The 22,942-nt window shown below is 45.0% G+C and overlaps 1 pseudogene and 1 gene segment (V, D, J or C); both read right to left on the reverse strand.

Moving 5' to 3' along the window:
* LOC103346599 (immunoglobulin heavy variable 3-23-like) overlaps window positions 1-22,942 on the reverse strand; it is a 213,529-nt gene that overhangs the window by 85,759 nt on the left and 104,828 nt on the right.
* LOC138847313 (immunoglobulin heavy variable 3-23-like) lies at window positions 255-5,974 on the reverse strand (annotated as a pseudogene).

Here is a 22,942-nt window from a genome sequence, read left to right on the forward strand (position 1 = left end):
GCCCACTTGAAATAGGTTGAATTTCGTATATAAGCTGTGTGCCCAGGAAGGAGGGGGCTTTTTTCTCTCCCCTCTCTTCCTCCTTTCATGCTTTCTCTGTCGCTGTTATTTTCTCAATAATAGTCTACAGAAGACTGATTAGCTGCGAGTATCGTCGTTCCTTTGCGGGCAAGGGAACGGCAGTCTGTGCTACCACTACTAGTATAAATGCTTGCGATCCACTCCAGCCCCTTCCCTAGAGCCTGGTGTAAGCATCACATCCCGTAGTTGCTAATGAAGTCGAATCCAGAGACTGTGCAGGTGAGTGTCAGGGATCCTCCAGGCGTGACCAGGCCTCCCCTGGACTCCATCAGCTGCTCCTGACACTGGACACCTGCAAACACAGATGTCCTGGTCAGGAAGCTGTCACTGACACTCTCTGTGTCTCTCACTCACCCACTCTCCCAGACTCAGTGCCCCGCGTTCTCCATCATTACCTTGAGCACAGCGACCAGGAGAAGCCAGCGCAGCCCAGTCTCCATGGTGAGCGTCTGTGTTGAGTGCGATCACTGAGTGGACACCTGGGAGTCCTGGGGCTGGAGCTCCTGTGCCAGAGCTGCAGAGTGAGGGCTGGGCTGGTTTTCATGGGCAGAGGGGGCCCTATTTGCATGTGCAGCCCCTATATAGCAGGCATGGGGTCAGACACCTCAGACAGGACAGGGCCCAGGGCAGACGTGGGTGACCTGGGAACTTAAGTAGCCAATTACTGCCTTGGAACGTGGGATTTGCTGTGGGATTATGGACAGGTAAGCATTCCATTCACCTGTATTTTTTATTTATTTTTATAAATATTTATTTATTTATTTAAAGTCAGAGTAACACACAAAGAGAAGGAGAGACAGAAAGATATAGAGAAAGAGGTCTTCCATCCTCTGGTTCACTCTCCAATTGTCTGCAACAGCTGGAGCTTAGCCAATTGGAATCCAGGATCCAGGAGCTTCTTCCAGGTCTCCCATTTTGTTGCAGGGGCCCAAGGACTTGGATCATCTTCTACTGCTTTCCTAGGCCATAGCAGAGAGCTGGACTGGAAGTAGAACAGCTGGGACTTGAACCAGTGACCCTATGGGATGCCGGTATTGCAGATTTGGTCTTTAACATACTATGCCACAGCGCCGGTCCCACCTTTATTTTTTTATGAAGATCATTCTGGTGAGTGTATTCTGCCAGAAACACAAATGCCACGTTTCTCTCATACGTAGGAGCAAACACAGATGGAGAGCATTAGAAATGTGTGGGGTGTGTTTCTTGGGAGTCCACAGATAGAAACACTGCTCACAGAATAAACCATCTATGTGACAGTGTGCCCTCTCCCTTCCCTTTATGCCTTTTCCAGCCTCCTACTACGTGAAATGAATAATTCTATTCAGGAAGGGGACGTTTGTGTATGTATTTAAACTCTACTCATGAAGTGATTACAGCTAAATGTTAAAGATCATTGAATCTGAATAAATATATATATATGTGCATATTTATTTAAAAGTCTGAGTGCCACACAGAGAGATGGAGAGACAGACAGGGAAAGGCCCCCACTTCCGGATTGCTCCCCAAACATCCACAGAAGCCAGGCCTTGCCCAGGTCAAAGCCAGCAGCCTGGACCTCCACGCAGGTCCTCCAGGTGGGAGGCAGGGCCCATGACCTTGGGCCGTCGTCAGCTGCCTCCCAGGTGCATGAGCAGAAAACAGCGCTTGAGGTGGAGAGGCTGGTTCTTGAGCCATCACTCCAACACAGGGTGTGGGCTCCCAACAAGGGCTCAGCTCACTGCACAACACTGCCTGCCCCTGTGTTGTGTCTGCACAAGCACAGAAATGTGATATTGGCATGAGGGATACCTCCCTTGAACACGTGCACAGTTACTGAAGGAATCACAGACAGGCTGTGCTGTGTCCAGGGGCTCTAGTCTGGTAGGAGGCACCTCCACACTCTACACCTCTGTTCCTCACACAGGACTTCCCACTCCACCTAACAGCTCCAGGAGCGATGTGCGCTCTGTACCGTCATTGGTTGTGGTTGTCCAGTTTTCCTAATGACTTTGTTAAAGTGCTGTGAAAGGTTGAAATACTGAGTATACAATGTATATGATGTTAAATTGTGACTGGGTGGTATTTATGTAAGAGGAATCTTTGAAGATAATGGTACGTGAAAGCCTCTTAAGGATGTGTTTCTTCCATATTTGAAGTTGAATGTCACTGAAATAAATAAAAAAAAAAGGCAATTCATGGCTTTTTAGGTTTTAGTGTGTGTGTGTTAAGAATTGAGTACACATCAAAACATCTGTGTGCTGGATATTAATACCAATGAAATATCAGTTATGGACAAAATGTGCTTGTCCATGAACTCCCACCCCAAACGTTCACCAATCTCACGCTTTAGTTCTGACAAGATCAGGACAGATAATACTTCCAAGGTCCACATTTCCTCAATTGTTTGTGTTTCGATGTTATTTCCTTACAACATGGCTGGAAAGAAGCACAGTATTTCAACTGACTGGCCCATCCAAGAATCTTATATGGTGGGAATATGAAACCACAATCCTAGTTGTTGGGGGGTAAATAAACAGATTTCTAATTAGTGTTGGTAGAGGATGGTTAGTGGAGAGGAGCTGAGCAGGAGGGCTTAGTTAGGTATCTGGCGCCCTTCACCCAAAAAGAATGAACAGCACAGGCCAAAGCCAGGTTGCACTGGATGTTCAAGGCCAGACTCAGAGTGCAGAGACCATGATGTCACCAACACAGGGCCCTCGGGTGGCCTACAAAAATGGAATGGAGCCCAGGGCATCCACCCTCCCATCTCTCCAGGGGAGACAGAACTGAACCTAATGGTCTTCCCTGGTGGGGACAGATAAGCAGGAGGCCACAGCCTCCCATGAACACTGCAGACACCTGAGTCCCAGCTGATGGAGAAGCTCAGAGTCCTCACAGACCTCAGCCCAGGGGGAAGATCTCCCAGGGGACCCATGCCAATCATTCACAGGAGCAACAAAACCATGACATAGCCTGGAGGAAATTTAGCAAGGGGGTGAGTGATGTCTACATGAAAATTCTGAATCAAGTTTCAAGATCCTGTCTCTGGTCTGGCTCACTTGGGCATTGTGACCATTTGGGGGAGTGAACCAGCAGTTGGAAGATCTCTCTCTGTCTCTCTCGCTCTTCCCCACCCTTTCCCTCTGTCTCTTCTGCTTCTTTCTCTGCAACTCTGCATTTCAAATAAATAAGCAATAAGCAAACAAGGCTTGATCTCAAAAACCCTGGGAAATGTTAATGGAATAAAATTGCTGGGGCCTGTGTGGTGCAGTGGGTGAAAGCCCTGGCCGGAAGTGCTGGCATCTCAAATGGGCGCTGGTCTAGTTCTGGCTGCTCCTCTTCCCGTCCAGTTCTCTGCTATGGCCTGGGAAAGCAGTAGAGGATGTCCCGAGTCCTTGGGCTCCTGCACCTAGTGTGAGACCCAGAAGATGCTTCTGGCTCCTGCCTTCGGATATGCAGAGCTCCGGCCATTGTGGCCATCTGGGGGGTGAACCAGCAGATGGAAGATCTCTTTCTTTGTCTCTACCTCTCTCTGTAACTCTTTCAAATAAGAAAATAAACCTTTAAAAAATTGCCAAATGATGCTCCTTCATACAGGGAATATGAAGTCTGAGGGATGTGTCCAAGGATTCTGATGGCACCATGTCTAGGCATTTGCAGTCACATTTCCAATACAGTGACCTCATTCACAACTTAGTTCATCTAATTCAGTGAAATTTTCATTGAGGAATGATTGGATAACTGAACAATTCATACTGTCATATTTCAAATGGTGTTGTATATGCCAATAAATAGGTTCAATTCTGTCATTTGGGACAATTGGAGGGATTATGGACATAATAAACTAAATGAAAATATGTAGGAAATCAGAGAAAAATAACATGTGTGAATGCTTATGTGCAGTAAACGTTGAGCCCATACAGGTGGGAAGTTCAATGGTGATCATCAGAGGCTGAGCATGAAAAGGAAAAGGGGAGACGTTAGTGCAAGGTCCCCGAGTTTCAGGTTGAGAGCAGACACTCAGTTAGTGACCCATGCAAAGTATAGCAACAGTAGTTAAGGAAACACACTGTGCATTTCAACATTCCCTGCAGAATGGACGAGGGCCAACCTCTCACAGCAGATGATAACATGGGTGATGTATGAACACATTAGTGAGTCAGAATTCCTGACCCACAAGGGGTGCACTATTCACCAGGACATTTCATTGATACTCCTATCTGTGTTCAATTCTTATTTATCAAACATTTATGACTAGGAAATGGAGCACGTGCATTGTGAAGAGTCAGTGTTCGGTACACTATTATTGCACGTGCTTATGTTCTTATTTTCAGATGGCAAATAAGATGGCAAATAAGTGCCTATCCTATGGCAAATAAGTGACATCCTATCCTATCCTATTGACTGCACAGCTACCAAGAGCTGCGCTGTTCTGAAACACAAGAGTTTGTCTCCTGTGCAGCTGGACGTGATGACCCACAACTCTGTCGTCCTCACTTGCTCCCCTCCCAGGGTAAGGGTCATTCATTCATCCTCAGACCCATTCTTCTCTCACATCGGGTGCTAGGACACACTTCCCTTGACTGTCTACTAACTTTAGGATGAGTCTCCCAATGTCACTTTGGGTTCAAAAAGCATTTTTCACGGAGACGCCATGGTCTGCACAGCTGTGATGTGACAGCAGCAGGCAAGTCCCAGGAAATGGTGAATGAGGACGTCCCCTCAGGATTTCAGGGAACCTGCAGGACCCACAGCATGAACCACACCTGAGCTGCAGGTTAGCACACAGAGCCCTGGGGTTTAGACCACGTGGACCCTGAACCTTGTTTCAGGATGTAGAACAGAAAGGAGAAATGTGTGCACGAAGCCTCCAGAGAGGACATGGATTTCCACAGGGAGAAGGACCACGGGGTCAGCTCTGCTTCGCAGGTGCCCACTTGTGCACGAGGAGGGGGATGGTTATGAAACACCTTAGGTTTAACAGAGCCTGACCTGCTCTGGGCTGTCTGAGTTCTCACTGAGGACTGTGTATCAGGGAGTTCCACGGAGAGCTCTTCTGTGATCGGACAGGAAAGACTCACCAGGGGCCCAGAGGTCCCTCAGCACTCTGATGCTGGTGACCCCGAGCTGCCATTCATTCCTAAGATAACGGTGTGTTCACGGGAAACGGCTCCCTAACCAGCCAGACTCTGTACTGAGAAACGTCAGCGACTGGGAAAAAAAAACAAGAATTATACCCTAAGAAACTGTTGTCGGAAGCAGAAAACAAAAACAAAACAAAATCCAGGACTACAATCCTACAGAGAGGTCTGGTTAAGTACGATACACATTGCGCCCCCTGGTGGAGCTGCGCGCCCCTGCAGGGAGGTTTGTGTCCTCTCAGCCTGAGGGCCCCTCACTGTGTCTCTTGCACAGAAATACAGGGCCGAGTCCGCTGCTGTCAGACTGTTCATTTGCAGATACGCCGTGTTCTGGTTGGTGTTTCTGGAGATGGTGAATGGGCCATTCACCAGGTCGAGTAGTTTGTGCTACCACCAGAATTAATTTATGCGAACGACTCAAGCCCCTTCCCTGGAGCCTGGCGGACCCAGCTCATGTAGTAGCTACTGAAGTCGAATCCAGAGGCTTTGCAGGAGAGTTTCAGGGATTCCCCAGGCGTGACCAGGCCTCCTCCGGACTCCTCCAGCTGCTCCTGACACTGGACACCTGCAAACACAGACGTCCTAGTCAGGACACTGTCACTCACACTCTCCGTGTCTCTCACTCACGTCCTCTCCCAGACTCAGTGCCCCGCGTTCCCCATCATTACCTTTGAGCACAGCGACCAGGAGAAGCCAGCGCAGCCCAGTCTCCATGGTGAGCGTCTGTGTTGAGTGCGATCACTGAGTGGACACCTGGGAGTCCTGGGGCTGGAGCTCCTGTGCCAGAGCTGCAGGGTGAGGGCTGGGCTGGTTTTCATGGGCAGAGGGGGCCCTACTTGCATGTCTGCCCCTATATAGCCAGCCCTGGGGTTGTGCACTTCAGATAGGACAGGTTCCTGGCAGAGCACAGTGTCCTCTGGTGTTTGGTAGCACAGGTAACGACACAGAACATATGATTCTTTCCATGATTCTGTACAGTTATGATTTCAGGACATCTTTGATTTGATACAGGTCTTTGTGCCTAGTGACATCAGCCAGTGCAAGAACAACGGGTGCCTCTTGTGTCTCTCATGTGTGGAAGCTCACATGCAGGATAAGAAGTTGAGGTTGTGTGTTCCCTGATGTGGGCACTAGGTCTGGGTGGCAGCGAGGGAATATCATGAAGAGGGAAGTTCTAACAAAAACAAACTGCCAAGCTCAGGGCTGACAGCCCATGAACGAAATGATGGAGAATAATATACTCCACCACTAGGTGCCATTTAGGAAACATCAGTGCTGCATTTATTTGTACACTGACAACAAATGCGCAGAAATGGAGAAAACATCACTGTGGTGCAGCAGGTGAATCAACTGCCTATGATGCCTGCACCCCATAGTGCTGTGTGTTCCTGTTCCAGCTGCTGCACTTCCAATCGTCTCTTGCTGATGCATCTGGGAGAGCAGAAAAGCATGGTCCTAGTATTTGGCCCCTGCACCCACGTGGGAGATCCCAAAGAAACTCCTGTCTCCTGTTGTCACTGTCATCTGGGGGATGAACCAGCAGGTGGAAGACTTGTCTCTGTGTCTTTCCCTCTCTCTGTGTAACACTGACTTTCAGAAAATAAATAAATCTTTTCTAAAAAATTGCACGTGCAGTTTCAACAAATCTTTTAAAACCTTGGAGGAAATTTAGGAACAGCATGCATGATGTCCATGTAACAATATTATTTAAAAATTTTTTTTAATATTTTTTATTTTTTAAATTTAATTTTTTAACTTTTATTTATTAAATATAAATTTCCAAAGTACTTCTTTTGGATTACAATGGTTTTTCCCCCTCATAACTTCCCTCCCTCTCACAACCCTCCCATCTCCTGCTCCCTCTCCCATCCCTTTCACATCAAGATTCATTTTCAATTAACTTTATATACAGAAGATCAGTTTAGTATACATTAAGCAAAGATTTCAACAGTTTACACTCACACAGAAGCACAAAGTGTAAAGTACTGTTTCAGTACTCGTTATAGCATTAATTCACATTGTACAACACATTAAGGACAGAGATCCTACATGGGGAGTAAGTGCACAGTGACTCCTTTTATTGACTTAACAACTGACACTCTTGTTTATGGCATTAGTAATCACCCTAGGCTCTTCTCACGAGTTGCCAAGGCTATAGAAGCCTTTTGATTTCGCCAACTCTGATCTTATTTAGACAAGGTCATAGTCAAAGTGGAAGTTCTCTCCCCCCTTCAGAGAAAGGTACGTCTTTCTTTGATGGCCTATTTTTTTTTCCGCTGGGATCTCACTCACAGAGATCTTTCATTTAGGTCATTATTTTTTTTTTTTTGCTAGAGTGTCTTGGCTTTCCATGCCTGAAATACTCTCATGGGCTTTTTACCCATATCCGAATGCCTTAAGGGCTGATTCTGAGGCCAGAGTGCTGTTCAGGACATCTGACATTCTATGAGTCTGCTGTGTATCCCGCTTCCCATGTTGGATCATTCTCTCCTTTATAATTCTATCAGTTAGTAGTAGCAGACACTAGTCTTGTATATGTGATCCCTTTGAATCCCAATCCTATCATTATGATAAATTATGAACTAAAACTGATCACTTTGACTAGTGAAATGGCATTGGTACATGCCACCTTGATCGGGTTGAATTGGAATTCCCTGGCACATTTCTAAATCTACCGTTTGATGCAAGTCCGATTGAGCATGTGCCAAACTGTACATGTCCTCCCTCTCTTATTCCCACTCTCATATTTAACAGGGATCACCTTATTTTTTTATTTTTATTTTTATTTTTATTTATTTATTTATTTTTATATTTTATTTGACAGGTAGAGTTTTTTTTTTTAACTTTTCTTTAATGAATATAAATTTCCAAAATACGGCTTATGGATTACAATTGCTTCCCCCCCATAACATCCCTCCCACCCACAACCCTCCCCTTTCCCACTCCCTCTCCCCTTCCATTCACATCAAGATTCATTTTCGATTCTCTTAATAGACAGAAGATCAGTTTAGCATACATTAAGTAAAGATTTCAACAGTTTGCTCCCACACAGAAACATAAAGTGAAAACTAATAGATGATTTTTTAAATGATGATGAAATCAGATCAGGCCTATTGTCATGTTTAATCCCAGTGAGAGTCAAGTTGGGAATTGATAATTTCTTTTTTTTTCCGAAGATCAGTTTAGTATACATTAAGTAAAGATTTGAACAGTTTGCACCCCCATAGAAACACAAAGTGAAACATACTGTTTGAGTACTCGTTAGAGCATTAAATCTCAATGTACAGCACATTAAGGACAGAGATCCTACATGAGGAGTAAGTGCACAGTGACTCCTGTTGTTGACTTTACAAATTGACACTCCTGTTTATGGCATCAGTAATCTCCCTATGCTCCAATCATGAGTTTCCAAGGCTATGGAAGCCTTTTGAATTTCTGACTCTTATCTTGTTTAGACAAAGTCATACTCAAAGTGGAGGGGTTCTCTCCTCCCTTCAGAGAAAGGTACCTCCTTCTTTGAAGACCTGTTCTTTCCACTGGGATCTCACTCACAGAGATCTTTCATTTAGGTGTTGGTTTTTTTTTTTTTTTTTTTTTTTTTTTTTTTTTTTTTTTTGCCAGAGTGTCTTGGCTTTCCATGCCTGAAATACTCTCATGGGCTTTTCAGCCAGATCCGAATGCCTTTAGGGCTGATTCTGAGGCCAGAGTACTGTTCAGGACATCTGCCATTCTATGAGTCTGCTGAGTATCTTCCTTCCCATGTTGGATCACTCTCCCCTTTATTTATTCTATCGGTTAGTATTAGCAGGTACTAGACTAGTTTATGTGCTCCCTTTGACTCTTAGTCCTTTCATTATGATCAATTGTGAACTGAAATTGATCTCTTGGACTAGGGAGATGGCATTGGTACATGCCACCTTGATGGGATTGAATTGGAGTCCCCTGGTATGTTTCTAACTCTACCATTTGGGGCAAGTCAGCTTGAGCATGTCCCAAATTATACATCTCTTCCCTCTCTTATTCCCACTCTTATGTTTACCAGGGATCACATTTCAGTTAAATTTCAACACTTAAGAATAACTGTGTATTAATTACAGAATTAAAGCAGTCATGTTAAGTAGAACAGACAAAAAAACTACTAAGAGGGATAATGTATTAAGTTGTTCATTAACAGTCAGGGCTATGCTGATCAAGTCACCGTTTCTCATAGTGTCCATTTCACTTCAACAGGTTTCCTTTTTGGTGTTCAGCCAGTTGTCACCGATCAGGGAGAACATATGGTATTTGTCCCTTTGGGACTGGCTTATTTCACTCAGCATGATGTGTTCCAGTTTCCTCCATTTTGTTGCAAATGACTGGATTTCGTTGTTTCTTACTGTGGTATAGTATTCTAAAGAGTACATATCCCATAATTTCTTTATCCAGTCTACCGTTGATGGGCATTTAGGTTGGTTCCAGGTCTTGGCTATTGTGAATTGTGCTGCGATAAACATTAGGGTGCAGACCTCTTTTTTGTTTGCCAATTTAAATTCCTTTGGGTAAATTCCAAGGAGTGGGATGGCTGGGTTGTATGGTAGGGTTATCTTCAGGTTTCTGAGGAATCTCCAGACTGACTTCCATAGTGGCTTGACCAGTTTGCATTCCCACCCACCGTGGGTTAGTGAGGGATCACTTTTCAATCAAATTTAAACACCTAAGAATAATTGTGTGTTAATTAAAGACGTCAACCAATAGTATTAGTAGAACAAAAAAAAATATTAAAAGGGATAAAATATTAAGTTGTTCCTCGACAGTCAGGACAAGGGCTGATCAAGTCGCTGTTTCTCATAGTGTCCATTTCACTTCAACAGGTTCCCTTTTTGGTGCTCGGTTAGTCATCACCGATCAGGGAGAACATATGATATTTGTCCCTTTGGGACTGGCTTATTTCACTCAGCACGATCTTTTCCAGATCCCTCCATTTTGTTGCAAATGACCGAATTTCATCGTTTTTTAATGCTGTATTGTATTCTAAAGAGTACATGTCCCATAATTTCTTTATCCAGTCTACTGTTGATGGGCATTTAGGTTGGTTCCAGGTCTTAGCTATTGTGAATTGAGCTGCAATAAACATTAAGGTGCAGACAGCTCTTTTATTTGCCAATTTAATTTCCTCTGGGTGAATTCCAAGGAGTGGGATGGCTGGGTTGTATGGTAGGGTTATATTCAGGTTTCTGAGGAATCTCCAAACTGACTTCCATAGTGGCTTTACTAGTTTGCATTCCCACCAACAGTGGGTTAGTGTCCATTTTCCCCCACAACCTCGCCAGCATCTGTTGTTGGTAGATTTCTGTATGTGAGGATTCTATCCGGAGTGAGTTGAAACCTCATTGTGGTTTTGATTTGCATTTCCCTGATGGCTAGTGATCCTGAACATTTTTTCATGTGTCTGTTGGCCATTGGGATTTCCTCTTTTGAAAAATGTCTGTTGAGGTCCTTGGCCCATCTCTTAAGTGGGTTGTTTGTTTTGTTTTTGTGGAGTTTCTTGATCTCTTTGTAGATTCTGGTTATTAACCCTTTATCTGTTGCACAGTTGGCAATATTTTTTCCCATTCTGTTGGTTGCCTCTTCACTTTCCTGTTTTTTTTTTTTTTCAGTACAGAAACTTCTCAACTTGATGTAATCCCAGTTGTTAATTTTGGCTCTGACAGCCTGTGCCTCTCAGGTCTTTTCCAAGAAGACTGTGCCCGTGCGTATATCTTGCAGGGTTTCTCCAATGTTCTCTAATAACTTGATGGTGTCAGGTCGTAGGTTTAGATATTTAATCCAGTTTGAGTGGGTTTTTTGTAAGGTGTAAGGTAGGAGTCCTGCTTCATACTTCTGCACATGGAAATCCAGTTTTCCCAGCACCATTTATTGAATAGATGTGCTTGCTCTGGGAATTGGTTTTAGATCCTTGGTCAAATATAAGTTGGCTGTAGATGTTTGGGTTGATTTCTGGTGTTTCTATTTTGTTCCATTGGTCTATCCATCTGTTTCTGTACCAGTGCCATGCTGTTTTGATTATAACTGCCCTGTAGTATGTCTTGAAATCTGGTATTGTGATGCCTCCAGCTTTGGTTTTGTTGTACAGTATTACTTTAGCTATTCGAGGCCTCCTGTGCCTCCATATGAATTTCTGCATCATTTTTTTACAGATTTGCGAAGAATGTCTTTGGTATTTTGATTGGTATTGCATTGATCTATAAATTGCTTTTGGGAGAATGGACATTTTGATGATATTTATTCTTCCAATCCATGAGCATGGAAGATTTTTCCATTTTTTGGTATCCTCTTCTATTTCTTTGTTTAAGATTTTGTAATTCTCATTGTAGAGGTCTTTAACATCCTTGGTTAAGTTTATTCCAAGGTGTTTGGTTTGTAGCTATTGTGAATGGGATTGATCTTAGAAGTTCTTTCTCAGCCGTGGCATTGCCTATGTATACAAAGGCTTTTTTTTGATAGGCAGAGTCGACTGTGAGAGAGAGAGACGGAGAGAAAGGTCTTCCTTTTGCCATTGGTTCACCCTCCAATGGCTGCTGCGGACAGCGTGCTGCGGCCAATGCACCGCGCTAATCCGATGGCAGGAGCCAGGTGCTTATCCTGGTCTTCCATGGGGTGCAGGGCCGAAGCACTTGGGCCATCCTCCACTGCACTCCCTGGCCACAGCAGAGAGCTGGCCTGGAAGAGGAGCAACCGGGACAGAATCTGGCGCCCCGACCGGGACTAGAACTCGGTGTGCCAGTGCCGCAAGGCGGAGGATTAGCCTAGTTAGCCACAGTGCCAGCCAAGTCTGTTGGTTTTTGTGCATTGATTTTATAACCTACTACTTTGCCAAACTCTTCTATGAGTTCCAATAGTCTCTTAGTAGAGTTCTTTGGATCCCCTAAATAAAGAATCATATCATCTGCAAAGACGGATAGTTTGAGTTCTTCCTTCCCAATTTGTATCACTTTAATTTCTTTTTCTTGCCCAGTGGCTCTGGCTAAAACTTCCAGAACTATATTGAATAGCAGTAGTGAGAGTGGGCAACCGTGTCTGGTGCCGGATCTCAGTGGAACTGCTTCCAACTTTCCCCCATTCAATAGGATACTGGCTGTGGGTTTTTTATAAGTTGTTTTGATTGTATTGAGGAATGTTTTTTCTATACCCAATTTGCTTAGAGTTTTCATCATGAAAGGGTGTTGAATTTTATCAAATGCTTTCTCTGCATCTATTGAGATAATCATATGGTTTTTCTTCTGCAGTTTGTTAATGTGGTGTATCACATTGATTGATTTGCAAACATTGAACCATCCCTGCATACCAGGGATAAATCCCACGTGGTCTGGGTGGATGATCTTTCTGATGTGTTGTTGTGTTCTATTGGCCAGAATTTTATTGAGCATTTTTGCGTCTATGTTCATCAGGTATATTGGTCTTTAATTTTCTTTCAATGCTGCATAATTTTCAGGCTTAGGGATTAAGGTGATTCTGGCTTCATAGAAAGAATTTGGGAGGATTCCCTCTTTTTCGACTGTTCTGAATAATTTAAGAAGAATTGGAGTTAGTTCTTCTTTAAATGTGTGGTAGAATTCAGCAGTGAATCCATCCGGTCCTGGGCTTTTCTTTGTTGGGAGGGACTTTATTACTGATTCAATTTCTTTCTCAGTTATGGGTCTGTTTGGGTTTTCTATGTCTTCATGGTTCAATTTAGGTAGGTGGCATGTGTCCAGGAATCTATCCATTTCTGATAGATTTCCCTGTTTGCTGGCACACAGCTCCTTGTGGTAATTTCTGATGACTATTTTTATTTCTGTGGTGTGTGTTTTTACATTCCCTTTTTCATCTCTGATTTTATTGATTTGGTTCTTTTCCTTTTTTGGTTAGATGGGCCAATGGTCTGTCAATTGTTTTAATTTTTTCAAAAAATCAGCTCTTTGGCTGATCTTTTGTAATTTTTTTGGATTCAATTATGTTGATTTTGTTTCTGATTTTAATATTTCTCTTCTCCTACTAGTTTTGGGTCTGGTTTGCTGCAGTTTTTCTAGATCCTTCAGATGCATTGAAAGCTCATTTATTTGGTGCCTTTCCAATTTCTTGATGGAGGCACCTATTGCTGTAAACTTTCCGCTTAACATTGCTTTTGCTGTATCCCATGAGTTTTGATATGTTGTGTTGTTATCCTCATTTACTTCCAGAAAGTTTTTGATTTCTCTTTTGATTTCTTCTATGACCCAGTGTTCATTCAGGAGCATGTTGTTCAGTCTCCATGTGTTTGCATATGTTCTAGGAATTCCTGAGTTGCTAATTTCCAGCTTTATTCCAATTCTTTTGAATTTGCTGAGACTTGCTTTATGGCCTAGTGTGTGGTCAATCCTAGAATAGGTTCCATGCACTGCTGAGAAGAATGTATATTCTTTAAGTGTAGGATGAAAAGTTCTGTAGATATCTGTTAGATCCATTTGGGCTATAGTGTCGATTAAATCTGCTGTTTCCTTGTTGATCTTCTGTCTGGTTGATATATTTCTGAAAGTGGAGTATTGAAGTGCCCCAGTAGTATTGCATTGGAGTCTAAGTCTCCCTTTAAGTCCCTTAACAAATCTTTTAAATAAACTAGTGTCCTGTAATTAGGTGCATATACATTTATAATAGTTACATCTTCCTGTTGAATTGATCCCTTAATCATTATGTAGTGCCCTTCTTTGTCTCTCTTAACTTTTTTTGTGTTGAGGTTTATTTTGTCTGATATTAATATGGCTATGCCAGCTCTTTTTTGGTTTCTGTTGGCATGGAATATCTTTTCCAACCTTCCACTTCCAGTCTGCATGCACCTTTGTTGGAAAGATGTGTTTCTTGTAAGCAGCAAATAGGTGGGTTTTGTTCCTTAATCCATTCAGGAAGTCTGTCTTTACCTGGAGAGTTGGGGCCATTAACATTCAATGTGACTATTGATAAATAGTAGCTTTTCCCTGCCATTTTCCCAAAGATATTTCTAATATAGGCTTTGGACTTCCTGTGATCTTTTACTGGGAGTTTTTCTTCCTTTACCTTCTTTCGTATTGATGGTTGTGTTTCTGTGTTTCTGTGTGTAACACATCTTTAAGGGTCTTTTGCAGGGCTGGACTAGTGGTGAGAAATTATTTTAATTCTGTTTGCTATGAAAAGTCTTTATTTCATCTTCATTCACAAATGAGAGCTTAGCAGGATATAATATTCTGGGCTGGCAATTTTTTTTCTCTTAGTACCTGGGCTATGTCTCGCCATTCCCTCCTAACCTGTAGGGTTTCTGATGAGAAGTCTGCTGTGAGTCTAACTGGAGATTCTCTGAGAGTAATCTTACATTTCTCTCTTCCACATGTTAGAATCTTTTCTTTATAATTCACTGTGGTGAGTTTGATTACAACGCGTCATGGTGAGGATCTCTTTTGGTCACGTTTATTGGGGGTTCTATGTGCTTGGATGTCTCTGTCCTTCTCCAAACCTGGGAAGTTTTCTGCTAGTATCTCACTAAAAAGGCTTTCCAATCCTTTCTTTCTCTCTCCATGCCTTCAGGAACTCCTAGAACTCGAATGTTGTTTTTTTTTTTTTTTAATAGTATCCTGTAGATTCCGAACAATATTTTTTTTAATTTCTAATTTCCCCTTCTTGCCTTTGGTTTGACTGTATACTTTCCTGTGCTCTGTCTTCTAAGTCCGATATTGTCTCTTCTATATCACTGATTCTGTCTTTAAGGCTCTCAAGAGCGTTTGTCATTAGTTCCATTGAATTCTTCATTTCATTTTGATTTCTCTTCAGTATCACAATTTCAGGTTCTACTAGATTCCTCATTTCATTATGATTCCCCCTTAAGATTTCATTTTCATGAGAGAGATTTTCTATCCAGTGAGGATTTCTGTAGTTCATGAATTTGTTTTTGATAACTTCTCAATATTCTTATCATAAATTTTTGAAATCTGTATCTTGCATTTCTTCTATCTCATCATCTTCATAATCTTGAATTGGAGTGTCATGTTCATTTGGGGGCATCATAATGTCTTCCTTGTTCTTGTTTCCTTGGTTTCTGCATTTGTTGTTTGGTATTGGGAAATATTCTTTGGTTTCTTCTTCTTTTTTTTTCCTTGCTCCTTTCTCATTATACTATGACCCTAGATTAAGTGGACTGTCTGCTTTTGGTAAATCTCTAGAGGCTTGTGGTGGGTGTGTCCAGAGGGCTCTGTGCAGTTCTTTATGGTAAGGGTGTGCCAACGGTGACACACCCAGGTTTGGCATGGTAAAGCTTCTCTCTCTTTTATTCAGAAGGGAAGTAATTCTGCACAGATGAGCTATTCTCCTTGAAGGCAACCAGTGCCTGAGCACTAGCCCCAGTGGGTATAATATTTGTCCACTCTGTCCCAAGGACCACACAAAGGATCTGTGCAGCCCTCTGTGTAAGCTCAGATTCCCCTGCAATGTCTCCCACCGTTTGGCCAAGGTTACTGAGTTTGTGGTGTCTCCCGAGAGTACTCACGTCTCAGGTACTCTGTGAGTTCCTTCACACACCCTCAGTTTTTTCTTTTTTCACAGTCCCAGTTCATAAGCTGCACACATTCACTAGGTCTTAACCTCCTGGTATTTCTCCCCACCAGAGTCATGTTTTTCTGCTTGGCTGAGGGTGGGCACAGCCCTGAGCTGGTGCAGCTGTTATGTATGTCCAAATGGCACCTGCTCTTTGTCTTGCTTGCCTTTGTAAGGTGAATGGAGAGAGGGAATCATGTCCATACTGGTCCATTTTATTTTTTCTCTCTCCTCTAGTTAGCATGGTGAATTTTCCCCCATGGGGCTTCAAGCCTCATTCCCTGTAGGCTTTTCTGCCGCTTTCCCGCCAGTGTCTTGGGCTACTACAGTTTCACCTCACCTCCCTTTCCAGCGCTGGTGTGTAGACTCAGCACTGGGGTCCTGAGCCATGGGTGCTCGTGCCCTCCATGTAGTTCCATTGTGTCCCACTAGTTCCAGAACAGTTTCCTTTGCAGGTTTTTCCCTAACTCTTCCCTGAGACTACAGTATCTCCACTTTTATTAAACTATCTTTCCCTGGGCTATCAGTGTTCTCCCTCCCTATTCCTCCAACTTGGAGCTCTCTAAATTTATTTATTTATTTTTTTAACTTTTATTTAATGCATATAATTTTCCAAAGTACGACTTATGGATTACAATGGCTTCCCCCCATACCATCCCTCCCACCCACAACCCTCCCCTTTCCCATTCCCTCTCCCCTTCCATTCACATCAAGATTCATTTTCGATTATCTTAATATACAGAAGATCAGCTTAGTATACATTAAGTATGGATTTCAACAGTTTGCTCCCACACAGAAACATAAAGTGAAAAATAATAGATGATTTTTTTTAAATGATGATGAAACCAGAACAGACCTATTGTCATGTTTAATCCCAGTGAGAGTCAAGTTGGGAATTGATAATTTCTTTCTTTTTTTTTTTTTTACAGAGGATCAGTTTAGTATGCATTAAGTAAGGATTTCAACAGTTTGCACCCCCATAGAAACACAAAGTGAAATATATTGTTTGAGTACTCGTTATAGCATTAAGCCTCAATGCACAGCACATTAAGGATAGAGATCCTACATGAGGAGTAAGTGCACAGTGACTCCTGTTGTTGACTTTACCAATTGACACTCCTGTCTATGGCATCAGTAATCTCCCTATGCTCCAGTCATGAGTTTCCAAGGCTATGGAAGCCCTCTGAGTTCTCCGACTCTTATCTTGTTTAGACAAGGTCATAGTCAAAGTGGAGGTTCTCTCCTCCCTTCAGAGAAAGGTACCTCCTTCTTTGATGGCCTGTTCTTTCCACTGGGATCTCACTCGCAGAGATCTTTTGCCAGAGTGTCTTGGCTTTCCATGCCTGAAATACTCTCATGAGCTTTTCAGCCAGCTCCGAATGCCTTTAGGGCTGATTCTGAGGCCAGAGTGCTATTTAAGACGTCTGCAATTCTATGAGTCTGCTGAGTATCTCACTTCCCATGTTGGATCACTCTCCCCTTTATTTACTCCATCAGTTAGCATTAGCAGGTACTAGACTTGTCTATGTGCTCCCTTTGACTCCCAGTCCCTTCACCATGACCAACTGTGAACTGAAACTGATCACCTGGAACAGTGAGATGGCATTGGTACATGCCACCTCGATGGGATTGAATTGGAATCCCCTGGTATGCTTCCAACTCTCTAAATTTATTTTTTAAGGAATACAAATTCAATGAGTACAGGTATTATTCAAAAAACACATATGTAAAGATTAACAAAAGTGCTCAATTGCAGATCAGTTCTCTGAATACTGGCATTGTGTTTGCCAATGTTTTATTGAGATGATAAATTAGGCCATTGTACTCAAAATATGGCATCTGGAAACGTATGAAGGGGTATGAAGCTGTATCAACGTTCCCACCTTGGTGATGGGGCCTCACAATGGATCCATCATCTACTGTCTTCCAGGGCGTACTATCAGTTAAAAGTATGGGGAGGAGTGTAATGGGCTCTGTCCAGGACTCTGATATGCAGCCTGGTTGTCTCCCTCTCTAAAACTGATGAAAGACTACAAATGGATTGATAATGCCAGTCAGCATAGACGTGGAGTGAAGAACAGGGACACTGGACACATGGTCTCCGAGACTGGCTCTTCCTGCAGCTGTGATCCAGCCTCAGGACACTGGTCATCATGATGGACCCACAGACACAGCTCCACATGATGTGGACTCCAGCCCCAGAGTGCACAGACACTGTGTGTCCCACTTTCTGCTTTGCTGATTCACAGCAGGTGCAGGGGTCCCACAACACTCGACAGAACCAGATCAGCTGGAAGTGCACACCCAACACTTTCCATTCAGTGATGACCTTGACTGCTGATGTCCAGCGCATTTCCCTCCTTAGTTCATGCAGGGAGCCCCCCAGGAGGGTCCCAGGACCTAGAGGATGAGGAAGTCCCTGTAGGTTTCCCAGGTGCCTGCAGAAGCTCAGCCTGAGACACAGCTGAGCTGCAAGTACATTCCTGAGTGCTGTGACGTTCACACAGGGACCACAATGTGTTTTCAGGATTAACTGGAAATAGAGGTCAGGTATAAAGTCTGTAGAAAGTGAGTGTGGATCATCCACAGGTTAAAAAAACATTATGTGGCCGGCACCACGTCTCAATAGGCTATAATGCTCCACCTGCGGTGCCGGCACCCCAGATTCTAGTCCCGGTCGGGGCGCGGGATTCTGTCCCAGTCGCTCCTCTTCCAGGCCAGCTCTCTGCTGTGGCCTGGGAGTGCAGTGGAGGATGGCCCAACTCCTTGGGCCCATCAAACACATGGGAGACCAGGAGAAGCACCTGGCTCCTGGCTTCGGATTTGTGAGGTGTGCTGGCCGCAGTGCGACTGTCGCAGCAGCCATTGGGGGGCAAACCAATGGAAAAGGATGACCTTTGTCTCTGTCTCTCTCTATCACGGTCCACTCTGCCTGTCAAAAAAAATGTAGGTTCAGTTCGGTACACATGCTCATTTTGATGGGAGGAGAGGGATGACTTAGGTAGTTGAGGTTTACCAGAACAAAAACCCTAGCTCTACTGTCCCTGGTTCTAAAAGGAAAACTAAAATTGTTTTAAAGTTAGCAGTGCCCTGAGGGCTCTATTTGAGTCAGGTTGGAAAAGAATCACCAGGGTCCTCAGAGATTCCCAGGATCTCTGATCCTGGTGACTGCTGTCCTTGTTTATGAACCGAAGTTGTTCATTAACGACTCCTTCCTTTCACATCAAACTTTCTCACCGTCACTGAAGTCATCGGTAGAGTCAGAACAACAAGAGTAGAATTAATTCCTCAAAACGGCTACCGGAGAGGAAACCCCAATTCCCTGACAGGAAACCAGGGCTTCATCTCTTCCTGCACCTGCTCAAGACCAGAATGTGCTCTCGGTACGTCTTGTGCGCCCCCTGGTGGAGCCGCGCGCCCCTGCAGGGAGGTTTGAGTCTGGGCTCAGCCCTAGGGCCCCTCACTGCGTCTCTCGCACAGTAATGCATGGCCGTGTCCGCGGCTGTCAGACTGTTCAGTTGTAGGCAACCTGTGCTCTGGGCGTTGTCTCTGAAGAGAGTGAATCGGCCATTCACCCAGCTCGCATTGTATGTGCTACCATCACCAGCATAAATGCATCCGATCCACTCCAGCCCCTTCCCTGGAGCCGGTGGACCCAGTATATCCAGTAGCTGCTACAAATGGTGAATCCAGAGGCTTTGCAGGAGAGTTTCAGGGATCCCCCAGGCTGGACCAGGCCTCCTCCGGACTCCTCCAGCTGCTGACACTGGACACCTGCAAACACAGACATCCTGGTCAGAAAGCTGTCACTCACACTCTCTGTGTCTCTCACTCATGTCCTCTCCCAGACTCAGTGCCCCGCGTTCCCCATCATTACCTTTGAGCACAGCGACCAGGAGAAGCCAGCGCAGCCCAGTCTCCATGGTGAGCGTCTGTGTTGAGTGCGATCACTGAGTGGACACCTGGGAGTCCTGGGGCTGGAGCTCCTGTGCCAGAGCTGCAGGGTGAGGGCTGGGCTGGTTTTCATGGGCAGAGGGGGCCCTATTTGCATGTGCTGCTGCTATATAGCAGGCATGGGGTCAGACGCCTCAGACAGGACAGACCCAGACTGAGTAGTGTTACCGGGGCCGTCTGTAGTGCACACTTATGGAACCAGTGATAACTGTGTGCTCTGATTGCACTTTGAACCCTGTCTTAGTCCTTTTATGTGAATGGAACCACAACCTGTATCATGGGTTCACTTAGCTATGGTTCCAGATCAGTGTTACAGGAGAAATCATCAGTAGACTCTGGATGTGTCTCCAACTCCATGTGCTAACAGGAGTCCAGCATCTGGATCTGCCCCCTCACTACAGGACTCAGCTCTGCCCCAGTCCACCCTCAGTACTCACGGGGGCTTCCTGGTGAGGTCTGCAGAACTCTCTGCCAGCAGCAGAACATGGAGCACTTTTGCTGGATTCCGTTTTTGACAGAGAGATGCACAGGGGACCAGGTTCCACGCAGGTGCATCTGAGTGTGGTGTTCCATGTACCAGTGTCTGCCTGTCTGTCCTTCACACTTTCTCTGCTGGTAAATTTTGCTTCCATGGGCAATGCTGTTGAGCTGTGATAGATACAGAGGCAGCCGCCCAAGTTTAAAGTGTGCCTGTGGTGAGTGCGACTCAGCTGTGCCTCTCTCACTCCTCATCACAACTTCGCCAAGAGCAAATATCACATCCCACGGTGCTGCCCACTGCCCCTGTGTCACCCAGCCCCCGGCCCACCTCCTCCAGTCACATTAAGGCCTGAGCCCCTTTGGGTTCCTTCACAATGGATTTCATCCAGTTCAGCTCTGAGCGACATGCAGGTTTGTTGGGGGCGGAAGGTGAAGGCATTGAGTTTTCAGGTCCTGTGGGGCCCAGGTGAATGAAGGCTTCTTAGGTTTTAAACAAAGTATCTGAAAATCTGATATGAATATAACTTTAAATAAAGCAGAGTAAGTGTATGATATTTTCCACAACTGTGCAGTACATTCTTATTAACTGTGTTATTAAATTTCATGGAAATAATAAATTAAAATTTTCACTGTTTAGGTTGCGCTCACCCCTCAAGGGAGTGCCTGCATCTCATATGTGGCTCTGGCACCCAGTACCAGATTCCTACTCCTGCAACCCCAGGAATCAGAAGTTTATGGGATGATATTTGGGCACTGTCACTCTCGTGGATGCACCTGATTGTTGTCCCGAAAACTGGGTGAGGCTGGGAAGCAGACCTGTCCAAGCGACACTTGGGAAAGTGCATGCGTGGGAGTGTCTCTCCTTTTCCTTGCCTCATGTGGGAATAACTGAAATTTAAAACTTGAGTTACTGAAGGGTCTCTCTAAGGGTCGTATTCCCTTCATTGCAGGCAGCAACCCTCATGGTATTTTCCCCTCCCTAAAGCCCCTCTCAATGGGATAACTGGGTGGTGAGGTCCCCACATGCATGATGGGAGGCTCCGTGCATCAAGTATGGAGGGTAAGTTCCACCTAACGTGCAGCCTTCAGCTGCTCAGTTGGAGAGACCACACACGCATACCAAGCAGTGCTGGCTCTGCTCACGGCTCTGCAGGAACAGCATCCTCAGCCTCAATACCCCAGAGCCTGCTCCTCTGTGTCCACTGAGTAGGAAAGTGATTCACCTGCAGGAGGAAACCATCATGACCAATGTCCTGGTGAAATCCTGTAGAAAATGTTCGTGAGCAGAGTCCACCCCAGACACTGTGCCAGCACTGATCCCCAAGACACAGAAGTCTGCATCTTCAGGGGATGGCTCCACCCCCAAAGCTGAGGACTGGGGAGGAGAACCATGGCACGTGGGGAAGTGACAGTTGGGACAGGGTCCAGCAGCAGGAGGGAGAGAACCTGGTGGAGGGGTGGGCTCTACTGTTCAGGAGGGTAAGGAGAGGCGGAAGGGCCACACTGCTGGAGCCCCAGTGCCTGCAGGAGAGCACTGAGTCAGGAGGTCTGATCAGGTCTCCTTGCCCCCGGGACCCCCACACTGACCACCACTGAGTAAAGAAGCACAGGTGCATGGGAGACGTGGAATGGCATCGTCTTTGGGGAGTGCATCCAGTGACGACTCCCACCATGAGTAGCTTCAACATCAGGGCCTCATGGAGGAAGCTGAGGTCCCCAGTGCCCTTAACAGGACCACAGGGAATGCTGGGAGCAGCCTGTGGGGGTGGATGTGGTTTGTCCTCACACCATCAGTGCTGAGCATGGCCCCAACGTAACAGCTCTGGCAGGGGGTGCACGATCTGGATGTTTACATGAAAAGCATGGAATAACAGGATCTGACATCAGATGCAAAGTCCATTGTACAACTACTAAAAGGAAACATAGGGCAGAATCTCCCTGATAGTGGTCTGTCCATGATTTCCCTTTTAGATCTCCAGAGTTCAGGCAACGTAAGAAAACCTTTTTCAGATGATGCTGCATAAACTACAGAGCTTCTCTACTGCAAGTGGACCGATGAGAAGTGAGCAGCCTACACACACCTGGAAGTAACTATTTTCATACAGAATGTATGATCAGTAGCCTATATCCCAAAGGAACAAAAGGACTGTCTGCATGAGCTGTGTTTAAAACTGGCCCTGAGTCTTCTAACGTCTCAAAATACCTGTTTTACACAACTGGCTTCATCCTGAACAACAGGTTCTGTGTCATCAGGCCTACAATGTGTGTGGAAGGAAACCTCCCTCCTCTGCCTGTGGCAGAGAGTGTCCTCAAAGGTGTGTGTGTTTTGGAGTGATTCCAGGGTGACCGTGGGAGAAGTGGAGGAGCTCTTGAGTGAGGCCTAGTGGGATTTGTTCATTTCTGGGGAATCTGCTCTTGGAGGAGATCACAGTAGATCTTCTGGGTCCTCAGGTTCTGCATAGAGCACAGTGCTGCTAGAGTCAGCCCTGGTCTCGTCTGACGTCCTGTGTGGGGATGGGGTCCCTCTCATCCCTGTTCCCAATATTAGGATGCCTGAACACTGTATGATGTTCACAATATTAGGATGCCTGATGGCACAACATTCTCACTGTCTGATCCTGGACTTCCAGCCTCTACAGCTGTAAGGTCCACACACCTCCCCTCTGGGGTACTACATTGTGGAACCAACATGTGGAAAAAAACCAGGTGCATAGCAACATACTAGCCACTCATCTGTTCCCACCTGAAACAGA

This window comes from Oryctolagus cuniculus, chromosome 20 (assembly GCF_964237555.1).
Source record: "Oryctolagus cuniculus chromosome 20, mOryCun1.1, whole genome shotgun sequence".
NCBI lineage: Eukaryota > Metazoa > Chordata > Mammalia > Lagomorpha > Leporidae > Oryctolagus > Oryctolagus cuniculus.